The sequence below is a fragment of the Cherax quadricarinatus genome, chromosome 89 (assembly GCF_038502225.1).
Source record: "Cherax quadricarinatus isolate ZL_2023a chromosome 89, ASM3850222v1, whole genome shotgun sequence".
Classification (NCBI taxonomy): domain Eukaryota; kingdom Metazoa; phylum Arthropoda; class Malacostraca; order Decapoda; family Parastacidae; genus Cherax; species Cherax quadricarinatus.
Window position 1 is genome coordinate 14,111,260 of NC_091380.1, and position 12,730 is coordinate 14,123,989.

General features: G+C 39.2%; 1 protein-coding gene across 3 annotated transcripts in view; it reads right to left on the minus strand.

Annotated features, from left to right (window-relative positions):
* LOC128697292 (zinc finger protein 84) overlaps positions 1-6,075 on the minus strand; it is a 60,130-nt gene extending 54,055 nt beyond the window's left edge. Inside the window, exon 1 of one of the 3 annotated variants that reach the window (XM_070104213.1) lies at positions 5,994-6,075. The gene's annotated coding sequence lies outside the window, so the exon portion shown is untranslated. Of the gene's footprint in view, positions 1-5,799; positions 5,885-5,952 lie in introns of those variants that run through there. The other 2 variants (XM_070104212.1, XM_070104214.1) reach the window with 2 other exon arrangements.
* Positions 6,076-12,730: the final 6,655 nt, after the last annotated feature.

Consider the following 12,730-nt stretch of genomic DNA (forward strand, 5'->3'; position numbering starts at 1 on the left):
TAATCAAAAAGAAGTGCTAAATAGAATGCTTTGAGTTATTCTTTGATGAACCCCTGATGGAAATTATTGTCAGGGAAAGCAACGCATACTATGAGTACACTATGGCAAATACAATTCTTTCACCTAGGTTACGGCTACACAAGTGGAAGGACACAACTGTGGCAGAAATGTACCTGTTCTTTGCCACAATAATGTTTATGCCACATGTGTATAAGCACACTGTAACCACATACTGGTCAACAGAATGCATGATTTCAACCCCAGGTATTAGTGATATTATAGGAGTTAATCGTGTTTTGATACTGTTACGTATGTTACACTTTTTGGACAAAACAAAGCCTGACAGAAGCGACAAGTTATATGAGATCAGAAATGTGTTCATGTACCTGAAACAAAAGTGTTGTATGTATTTTTATCCCTTCAGGAAGCTCGTTATTGACGAGTCTTTGATTTTATTCAAAGGAAGACTCAATCAAGCAGTACATACCAAGCAAGAGGAAACGCTTTGGTATAAAGTTATTTGTACTCTGTGATTGCAAAAGTGGTCTCATGTTGGATATAATTATGTACACTGGCAGTAATACATTGAGAGATACCAGGATGTTATTGGGTATCTCTGGTGATGTGGTTAGAACAATGATGGAACCATATCTTGGTAAGGGTCATATATTGTATACTGAAAACTGGTACACAAGCCCCATACTCAGTGATTTCTTGTGAGTGAACATGACAGACGTGTGTGGCACAGTGCGTGGTAATCGTAAGCATATGCCAAGGTTTGACGTTGGCACTCGCAGAGGTGAGGTGCAGGCCTTTGCTGCCAATGACATCATGGCTTTTCGGTGGCATGACAAACGTGATGTCACATTGTTGACATCAGTTCACCAAAACGAAATGGCACAAACTGGCAGGCACAATAGATGGACCAATGAACCCATTCTAAAACCTGCAGCTGTCATGGACTACAACCTCAATATGCTCTTAGTGGACAAATGTGACATGCAGATTGGGTTTGCTGATTATGTATGCAAGAGTTAAAAGTGGTAAATCAAACTTTTTTTCCATCTCCTTGATATTTTCATGCTAAATGCTTATAACATATACAAGTTGAAGACCAACAACAAACCAAAATAAAACTGAACAAGATAAACTATCGGATGCAGTAATAGTTAACAGTCCACTTTTTCCCAGTGATATGAACCAAACAAACAGTAAAGAAATTACTCTGCAGATCATAAAGGACCAAACAAAAGTTACAGTACCAGAGTCAGAAATAAAAGAAGCCAGGTTACTAGGATCCCATAGTAGAAAAAGTGTTATGCTTAGATTCCACTCACATGACAGGAAAAAAGACTTAATTATTGCATCTATTAAAGTAAAGAAAGAGGTATACATAAACGAGTGTCTTACCAAAAAACGTCAGAACCTCCTGTATAGAATCAGAAAACTTAAGCGGGAGAATAATGACACAATACACCAATGCTTCACACGGGATGGGAAAATTCTGGTTAGGAAAACAAATGTAGGTCAACTGTACACAATCACGAATGAGAATGATCTATCACGATTTCTCAGGGATACTAATCTTACAGAGAATAACTAAACAATGTCCAACCTAAAAGCCTACGTAGTGTAGTGTATGTTTTGCTCCATTATTGTTCAAATTTCATTGTACAATCTCTTAGTAATTAAATAATCAACTACCTCATTTTGTGATTTTACTAGTAAGCATAAGTCACCTTATGTAATTTTCTTATTTACTATTGTTTGCTTAAACATCAGCTGAATTGATACTTTCTCTGTCCATATTACTACCTCATATTTTTTTAAATACTATCAATTGATATTACTTACTAAAATTCATAATTACCATTTTTACTATAATTTCAATTTACTCTCAACATTTTTGACATTTAATAACCATTACTTGTCTAATTACCTTTATCTGTTTTAATACCACATTTACTATCTTAGAGTACTCTTAATTACCTTGTACTGCCAAATAACCTCTAGTATATAACTACCAGTGCAATATTGAATGAAATAAACATTACTTTTTCACTTTTTTTGTAATCATTATTACTTACTAAAATTTTATTAAACACCATATTTACTACCAGTCAATTTTACTTTTGTACATTAAACATTATTTTATACTTCCCATAACATTTTGTTGCCAAATTTTCAAGTTTGTATATTCAACCCCAACCTTTATATTATCCTTTTTACCTGTGTACCTGTGTACCTGTCTACCATCTTACTATCATATTATAACCAAGACATTACCATTGTTATTTTTTACTATTAATCTTTTGGTACTTTAATTGTGAATTATATTTTGTCAATTTAAATCTAGTTATACTCTTGATCTTGTCAACAACCTATACCAGACTCTAGTGCAATTGCAAGTACCATTTCAATTTGTATTTTTATATTATAAGTTTATATTGTAAGTCCTACTCTAAGATTGTTTTCATATCTTAGTGACTATATTGTGTGTGCAATTAGTGTATATTTCAATTATATTATTGTTCAAGGCCCTTAACTATCTTTTGCTAACTAGTACCAACTACCTCATATTTTTTTTTTTTTTTTTTGCTACCTTAACTTGTATATTTTATCTTATCAATTTAAATCTAGTTATACTCTAATTCTTGTAAACAACTTCTATAACACCTTAGTGCAATTACAACTGAGAGTCTTGTGCCTTTTTTATATTATTAGATTAAACTCAGTTGTACTATAGCTCATTCTAGCTCAATACATAGACTATACCAAAGTCATTATATTAGACCATAGTGTAATTACTAGTGAGAGTCTGGTGCTATTTTTAATTTGTATTTCTACATTATTAGATTAAACCTAGTTGTACTACTGCTCACTCTAGGTCAATACATAGACTATACCAAAGTCATTACATTAGACCTTAATGCAATTACAAGTGAGAGTCTTGTGCTATTTTTAATTTGTATTTTTATATTATTAGTTTATACCTAGTTGTACTTTAGCTCATTCCAGCACAACACATAGACAACACCAACTTCATATAGCTAGAGCTATATACTTGTCCAAACTTCCCACCACTACAGATATCAGTACTAAAACTCAACACACAACTCAGGATATAAATAACCATAATTTAAACCAAGAAGATGATTGATCACGTTGACCCTGATCTAAACCTCCATAATCTGACACACAATCAAAACCTATTGGAAAGTAACTGCCTTTACTACACAGCATCACAAGCCAGCACTATCCTAAACAATGATAAAAGTCTATCAGTACTTAACTACAACATCAGGTCCTTAAGCAAACACTATGATGACCTCCTGGCACTCCTTGAATCACTAAAGACACCCTTCTCCTGCATTATTCTTACCGAGACCTGGCTAAAACAGGACACAATAGATATCTACCCTCTACCAGGATACACAGCAATCCACAACTGCAGACCATACAAAGTTGGGGGTGGTATTGCAATCTATTACTCTAACCAATTATCTTGTATCAGCACCAATTGCTTTAGTGATGAATATGGAGAATACATTTTTGCTAATTTTACTGTAAAAAACCTTAAGACGCCTATAACAATCGGTGCCATTTATCGGATACCCCACACTAACATCCCAAACTTCAGTGAGAAATTAAAGTCACTAATAACAAACAGACAAATGAATAAGCACCACCTTCTCTTAGCTGGAGACTTCAACATCAACCTTGGCTTACTAGATGATCAGCCTGTAACTGATTTCATCAACAATATGAACAACACACTTCTCATACCAACAATAACTAAACCAACCAGGCTCATTGAGACAAGTGCAACCATAATAGACCACATATGGACCAATATACTGGCCCCCCTTAAATCAGGGATAATCACAGATAGCACTACAGACCACTACCCTACCTTCCTCTTGACAAACATTAGTAAACCACCACTTGAATACAACAAAGTCTCATTTAGACTCCATGACGAGGCCTCAATAAGGAAGTTCACAGCTGACCTAGAGACTGTTGACTGGCCTACAGAATTCTCCAAGGCCAATGGTATTGATGACTGGACAGACATTTTTCTTAGCAAATTACTTAGACTATACAATAAACACTGACCCATAAAAACGAAACAAATCACAAACAAACGGCTTGGTTGCCCATGGCTAACCAGCACCATTCTGAAATCCATTGACAAGAAACACCAATATGAAAAGCAATGTAGACAGGGCTTAATACACAAAGATATTCTTAAACACTATTCATCAGTCCTCACCAAAGTAATAAAGAAAGCCAAACAACTCTACTACTCCAGTAGATTCACTGACACAAGAGGAGATATAAAAAAGACCTGGAAAACACTCTCTCAGATTCTAGGGACCCACAAACTGAAAAAAAACAAGAATATTGTCCTAACTAAACCTAATGAAACACCACTGCAACCCACCGACACAGCTAACAAGATAAACGACTTCTTCTCAACCATAGGTTCTAATCTCGCCAATAAAATCCCATGTACAAATGCCCATGCTGGGAACTACCTAGATGGGAATTTCCCAAATTCCTTCTATCTTGCTCCAACTGAGACCACGGAAGTCACCGAGATTATAAAGTCACTTAAAAATAACTCAGGGAATCTGTCTCATGTCCCACCATTATTGTACAAGAGAGTGGCCCATGTCCTCTAGCATACTATCTCATTGCTTTTTAACAAGTCACTAGAAGCTAGCACCTTCCCGAAACTACTCAAGACGGCAAGGGTTACACCAATACATAAAGGTGGTGACCCTACAGACTTAAACAACTATAGGCCAATATCTAACTTACCATTGCTATCAAAAATCTTTGAGAAACTCGTGCCCAGGAGACTATATTCATTTATAACGTCACAAAACATACTCAACCCCTGCCAATTTGGATTCAGGAAAAATAAAAGCACTAACGATGCAATTATAAAAATGCTAGATCTGCTTTACACAGCATTGGAAAATAAGGAATATCCACTGGGAATTTTTATTGACTTAAGAAAAGCTTTTGACACAGTAGACCACGACATCCTACTCCACAAACTTGACCATTACGGTATAAGAGGCCATGCGCTTGCTTATTTCAAATCTTACATTACTAATAGGTATCAGTATGTCACCATTAAAGACACAGCATCAGCAACACGGCCACTTGATACTGGAGTTCCGCAGGGAAGTGTCCTTGGTCCCCTGCTCTTCCTCATATACATCAATGACCTTCCAAACGTATCCCAACACCTGAAACCCATTCTCTTTGCTGATGACACGACTTATGTCATCTCTCACCCTAATCTTGCCACCCTTAACACCATTGTGAATGAGGATCAAACCTAATTACCTTCTATTCCTGTAAATGCTGTTACCCCTACGTGTTTAGGGCTTCCCCATAATTAAAATAATCCTCCAGCTTACAATGGAAAGATCCTGAGAGGATCAATCCTGTTCCTTGGATCAAGATCCCTTACAGGCATAGAAGTCAGTGTTAGGTGTAAATCAGCTCCACTTCCCCGAATCAGGAGCCCTTTAACCTTCAGCGGAGGCACCTACGAAGTAGTTACCTAATTAACACAATGAAGGGCAAATCTGGTTCCTTGGATCAAGAGCTCTTCGTTGGTAACTAGACACCTCCCTAGGAAGGGTAAGACAGATCCACTTCCTCGGATCAGGAGACCCCCGCTACGGAAGCACCTACGTAGGAACGACACCTAATTAAGCCATTTACGGGAGGGTAAATTCAGTTCCATGGATCAAGAGCCTCTCACAGGCATGAAATCACCTCATCAGATGAATTAAACCACCTCCACTTCCTCGGATCAGAAGCCTTTCACCGGGGAAGCACCTAGTAAGCAGCGTCACCTAATTAACGCCTAATGTACCCAACCTACACCTAATTTCTGTTATTTGTGGTACTGGTCTTAGCAACACTCACATATTAGGACCACATAAAGTGTATATTACATAATACTTGACCTCAGGTAGAACAATAAAGTCGAAAATAAAGTCAAACAACACGAAAGTCTGACCTTAAGAACAAAACATAAACAAAACAACCAGGGAGCAGTAATATAAAGTTTACTAGTAGTGGTGCTAGTAGTACTAGTAGTAGTACTAGTACTAGTAGTAGTACTAGTACTAGTAGTAGTACTATTATTATTATTATCATTATTGTTGATAGTTGATCCAGCAGCCAGGGAGCAGTAATATAAAGTTTACTAGTAGTGGTGCTAGTAGTACTAGTAGCAGTACTAGTACTAGTACTATTATTATTATTATCATTATTGTTGATAGTTGATCCAGCAGCCAGGGAGCAGTAATATAAAGTTTACTAGTAGTGGTGCTAGTAGTACTAGTAGTAGTACTAGTACTAGTAGTAGTACTATTATTATTATTATCATTATTGTTGATAGTTGATCCAGCAGCCAGGGAGCAGTAATATAAAGTTTACTAGTAGTGTTGCTAGTAGTACTAGTAGCAGTACTAGTACTAGTAGTAGTACTATTATTATTATTATCATTATTGTTGATAGTTGATCCAGCAGCCAGGGAGCAGTAATATAAAGTTTACTAGTAGTGGTGCTAGTAGTACTAGTAGTAGTACTAGTAGTAGTACTATTATTATTATTATCATTATTGTTGATAGTTGATCCAGCAGCCAGGGAGCAGTAATATAAAGTTTACTAGTAGTGGTGCTAGTAGTACTAGTAGCAGTACTAGTACTAGTAGTAGTACTATTATTATTATTATCATTATTGTTGATAGTTGATCCAGCAGCCAGGGAGCAGTAATATAAAGTTTACTAGTAGTGGTGCTAGTAGTACTAGTAGTAGTACTAGTACTAGTAGTAGTACTATTATTATTATTATTATTGTTGATAGTTGATCCAGCAGCCAGGGAGCAGTAATATAAAGTTTACTAGTAGTGGTGCTAGTAGTACTAGTAGTAGTACTAGTAGTAGTACTAGTACTAGTAGTAGTACTATTATTATTATTATCATTATTGTTGATAGTTGATCCAGCAGCCAGGGAGCAGTAATATACACAACGAGAAGCAATTATTACTACAGAAAAAGCGCCCTTCCTCCAAAATTTGCACCAGTCAACTATAGTGATAATATAGCATTTATTGTGGTGGAGACGAAAAAAAAATAGAGAAGCTAGATACAGCGATTGATAAACAAAGGTGGAGGCTCGACCGTTCGTCATTGTAGGAGTGCCAGCAGTCACCGTCTCTTCAACACGCAAGTTATACCTTTGTATCAATCAAATCACATATTACTCGGGTAGATAATTTCCAGTAGATCCTTCATGTGTTAGCTCAAATCACCGACCAGTATGGTTTAAATAAGTGACCCACTGATCAGATCAGATAGACTGGTCCGATCCCTTGACTGGTCCGAACCCTTGACTGGTCCGAACCCTTGACTGGTCCGAACCCTGGACTGGTTTCAAACGGTTTCGTTGTGCACCACCTAGCAGGTTATTAATAGAATATTCAAGAGGTTGCTAGTAGAATTGCAGTAAATAAACCATTCAAATCATTATGAAGCTGTGTGTAGTCTGTGGTCAGTCAAACAAACGGGCTTCCACATGCATAAATTGTCATTTCTGTGGAAATTGGTGTCACGCCCCTTGTGCAGATATCCAAGAACTAGCTACAAGCAGTATTAAAACAGGGAAGTGTTTTTGGGTATGCCCAAATGAGATAAATCTGTGGACTAAAATCACAAGGGTATTAAAAGAGGTCAACATCAAAGCTGCTTTCATAGAAAACCTGGAAGCTTTCTACAACAGATGGGAACATAAAAAGTCTGGGCTGAATGGTACTGCCCTTGATACTGGCCATGTAGTCAGAAACTGCAAGGCTGGAGATGATGTCCTGGTAGTCAGTAAATGGGGGGCTGATAGTGCTGTCCTGGGAGACAGTAATGGGGAAGCTGGAGGTGCTGTCCTGGGAGACAGTAATGGTGAAGCTGGAGGTGCTGTCCTGGGAGACAGTAATGGTGAAGCTGGAGATGCTGTCCTGGGAGACAGTAATGGGGAAGCTGGAGATGCTGTCCTGGGAGACAGTAATGGTAAAGCTGGAGATTTTGTCCAGGTAGTCGGGAATTATACGCAAGAAGGAATACATATGAATGACCGCATAGGGGACAGGAGCCATAGTAGGGAAACAAGTGTAGTCAAAGATAAGATAAAACCAATATTGCAAACTAGAAATACCGCAGGAAATAGCAAACAAGAGGACTCCACTAGCAATAGTGAGGATATATTACCAAAAACAAATGGTGGGAGCTCCATTGTTGGTGCTAGGGAGGATAGAAGTAAGACAGGGAAACATGCACCAACAGGGAATACAGTCACAGAAACCCAAGGCAAACGGAAACCAAGCCTGTGCACATACTATGCACTCGGTATCTGCTGGCATGGGAAATCTGGAAAAACAGATGGGACGTGCAACTATGACCACCCTAGGAAATGCCATGCCCATATGACAACAGGAAAATGCAAACTCCCTTCCTGTAAGCTTTTTCACCCTGAACTGTGTACCTCTTCAGTACAGGAAAGACTGTGCTATAACTTAAATTGCCAGGCATACCATCTAAAGGGGACAAAAAGATACAAAACATCCAGGCCATGGGAAAACCTGGGTAGCCACAGCCACTCAAGAGGGAGAGGTTTTTTAGTGCCAGGAAGGAAAAAAAACTGGCAGGAAATGGCAGAAATCGTACACCAAATCCAGTCATTCCTGGAGTGGAACCACAGTCGATGGCCTCCACTCCAAACCAACAGATACAGATACTAATGCCGGAAAAAAAATCCCCCCCCAGTACCAACAATACCACCAGTCCGATAACATTCTTCTTTGCAAATATACAGGGTCTAAAGCCAGCAACAAACAACAAAATACCTTTCATCCGTGGACTGCTTGCAGAGGCAAAGGCAATGTTCGCGGCTTTCACTGAGACCCACATAAAGGATCACTTGGACAACGAAATATGGATCCCAGGTTACAACCTATACAGATGTGACAGAGTGAACAGGCAAAAGGGGGGGGTTGACCTGTACATTGCAGAGTCACTTGTTTGCACAGAACTGCTAAATGCCTCAAATGATGTAGTGGAAGTTTTAGCAGTAAAGGTCGAGAACCAAAACCTAGTCATTGTGATAGTCTACAAGCCTCCGGATGCAACATCCCAGCAATTCCAGGAACAGCTGTTAAAAATTGACCACTGTCTGGAAAACCTTCCAGCTCCTGCACCCAACATCTTGCTCCTGGGGGATTTCAACTTAAGGCACCTAAAATGGAGGAATATAGCAAATAATATTGTTGCAGTAATAACACCAGGAGGCAGCTCTGATGAAAACTCACACTCACGCGAGCTTTTAAATCTCTGCACAAAATTCAATTTAAACCAGCAAATAATAGAGCCTACTAGACTGGAGAATACACTAGACCTCATCTTCACTAACAATGATGATCTGATAAGAAATATCACCATATCAAAAACAATATACTCAGATCACAACATAATTGAGGTTCAGTCATGTATGCGCGGAGCCCCAGACCGACATAATGAGATTAGTCACGAGGGAGCATTCACCAAATTCAACTTCAATAACAAAAACATAAAGTGGGACCAAGTAAACCAAGTCCTAACCGATATAAGCTGGGAAGATATACTAAGCAACACAGACCCCAACTTATGCCTAGAACAGATTAACTCGGTAGCACTCGATGTATGCACAAGGCTTATTCCTCTAAGAAAAAGGAGGAGTAGATGTAAAACAGAAAGAGACAGGCGCTCCCTTTACAGGCGACGGAAAAGAATAACAGAGCGGCTAAAAGAGGTCAATATATCTGAAATGCGTAGGGAGACACTGGTCAGAGAAATATCAAGCATCGAACTTAAGCTAAAAGAATCCTTTAGGAGTCAGGAATCGCGGGAAGAACTAAAAGCCATAAATGAAATCGAAAGAAACCCAAAGTATTTCTTCTCCTATGCCAAATCAAAATCGAGAACAACATCCAGTATTGGGCCCCTACTTAAACAAGATGGGTCCTACACAGATGACAACAAGGAAATGAGTGAGCTACTCAAGTCCCAATATGACTCAGTTTTTAGCAAGCCGCTAACCAGACTGAGAGTCGAAGATCAAAATGAATTTTTTATGAGAGAACCACAAAATTTGATTAACACAAGCCTATCCGATGTTATCCTGACGCCAAATGACTTCGAACAGGCGATAAATGACATGCCCATGCACTCTGCCCCAGGGCCAGACTCATGGAACTCTGTGTTCATCAAGAACTGCAAGAAGCCCCTATCACGAGCCTTTTCCATCCTATGGAGAGGGAGCATGGACACGGGGGTCGTCCCACAGTTACTAAAAACAACAGACATAGCCCCACTCCACAAAGGGGGCAGTAAAGCAACAGCAAAGAACTACAGACCAATAGCACTAACATCCCATATCATAAAAATCTTTGAAAGGGTCCTAAGAAGCAAGATCACCACGCATCTAGAAACCCATCAGTTACACAACCCAGGGCAACATGGGTTTAGAACAGGTCGCTCCTGTCTGTCTCAACTATTGGACCACTACGACAAGGTCCTAAATGCACTAGAAGACAAAAAGAATGCAGATGTAATATATACAGACTTTGCAAAAGCCTTCGACAAGTGTGACCATGGCGTAATAGCGCACAAAATGCGTGCTAAAGGAATAACAGGAAAAGTCGGTCGATGGATCTATAATTTCCTCACTAACAGAACACAGAGAGTAGTCGTCAACAGAGTAAAGTCCGAGGCAGCTACGGTGAAAAGCTCTGTTCCACAAGGCACAGTACTCGCTCCCATCTTGTTCCTCATCCTTATATCCGACATAGACAAGGATGTCAGCCACAGCACCGTGTCTTCCTTTGCAGATGACACCCGAATCTGCATGACAGTGTCTTCCATTGCAGACACTGCAAAGCTCCAGGCAGACATCAACCAAATCTTTCAGTGGGCTGCAGAAAACAATATGAAGTTCAACGATGAGAAATTTCAATTACTCAGATATGGTAAACATGAGGAAATTAAATCTTCATCAGAGTACAAAACAAATTCTGGCCACAAAATAGAGCGAAACACCAACGTCAAAGACCTGGGAGTGATCATGTCGGAGGATCTCACCTTCAAGGACCATAACATTGTATCAATCGCATCTGCTAGAAAAATGACAGGATGGATAATGAGAACCTTCAAAACTAGGGAGGCCAAGCCCATGATGACACTCTTCAGGTCACTTGTTCTATCTAGGCTGGAATATTGCTGCACACTAACAGCACCTTTCAAGGCAGGTGAAATTGCCGACCTAGAAAATGTACAGAGAACTTTCACGGCGCGCATAACGGAGATAAAACACCTCAATTATTGGGAGCGCTTGAGGTTCCTAAACCTGTATTCCCTGGAACGCAGGAGGGAGAGATACATGATTATATACACCTGGAAAATCCTAGAGGGACTAGTACCGAACTTGCACACGAAAATCACCCACTACGAAAGCAAAAGACTTGGCAGACGATGCACCATCCCCCCAATGAAAAGCAGGGGTGTCACTAGCACGTTAAGAGACCATACAATAAGTGTCAGGGGCCCGAGACTGTTCAACTGCCTCCCAGCACACATAAGGGGGATTACCAACAGACCCCTGGCAGTCTTCAAGCTGGCACTGGACAAGCACCTAAAGTCAGTTCCGGATCAGCCGGGCTGTGGCTCGTATGTTGGTTTGCGTGCAGCCAGCAGCAACAGCCTGGTTGATCAGGCTCTGATCCACCAGGAGGCCTGGTCTCAGACCGGGCCGCGGGGGCGTTGACCCCCGGAACTCTCTCCAGGTAAACTCCAGGTAAGTAGTGGTGCTAGTAGTACTAGTAGTAGTACTAGTACTAGTAGTAGTACTATTATTATTATTATTGTTGATAGTTGATCCAGCAGCCAGGGAGCAGTAATATAAAGTTTACTAGTAGTGGTGCTAGTAGTACTAGTAGTAGTACTAGTAGTAGTACTATTATTATTATTATCATTATTGTTGATAGTTGATCCAGCAGCCAGGGAGCAGTAATATAAAGTTTACTAGTAGTGGTGCTAGTAGTACTAGTAGCAGTACTAGTAGTAGTACTATTATTATTATTATCATTTTTGTTGATAGTTGATCCAGCAGCCAGGGAGCAGTAATATAAAGTTTACTAGTAGTGGTGCTAGTAGTACTGCTAGTAGTACTAGTACTAGTAGTGGTGCTAGTAGTACTGCTAGTAGTACTAGTAGTAGTACTATTATTATTATTATCATTATTGTTTATAGTTGATCCAGCAGCCAGGGAGCAGTAATATAAAGTTTACTAGTAGTGGTGCTAGTAGTACTAGTAGTAGTACTAGTACTAGTAGTAGTACTATTATTATTATTATTATTATTGTTGATAGTTGATCCAGCAGCCAGGGAGCAGTAATATAAAGTTTACTAGTAGTGGTGCTAGCAGTACTAGTAGTAGTACTAGTACTAATAGTAGTAATATTATTATTATTATCATTATTGTTGATAGTTGATCCAGCAGCCAGGGAGCAGTAATATAAAGTTTACTAGTAGTGGTGCTAGTAGTACTAGTAGTAGTACTAGTACTAGTAGTATTATTATTATTATCATTATTGTTGATAGTTGATCCAGCAGCCAGG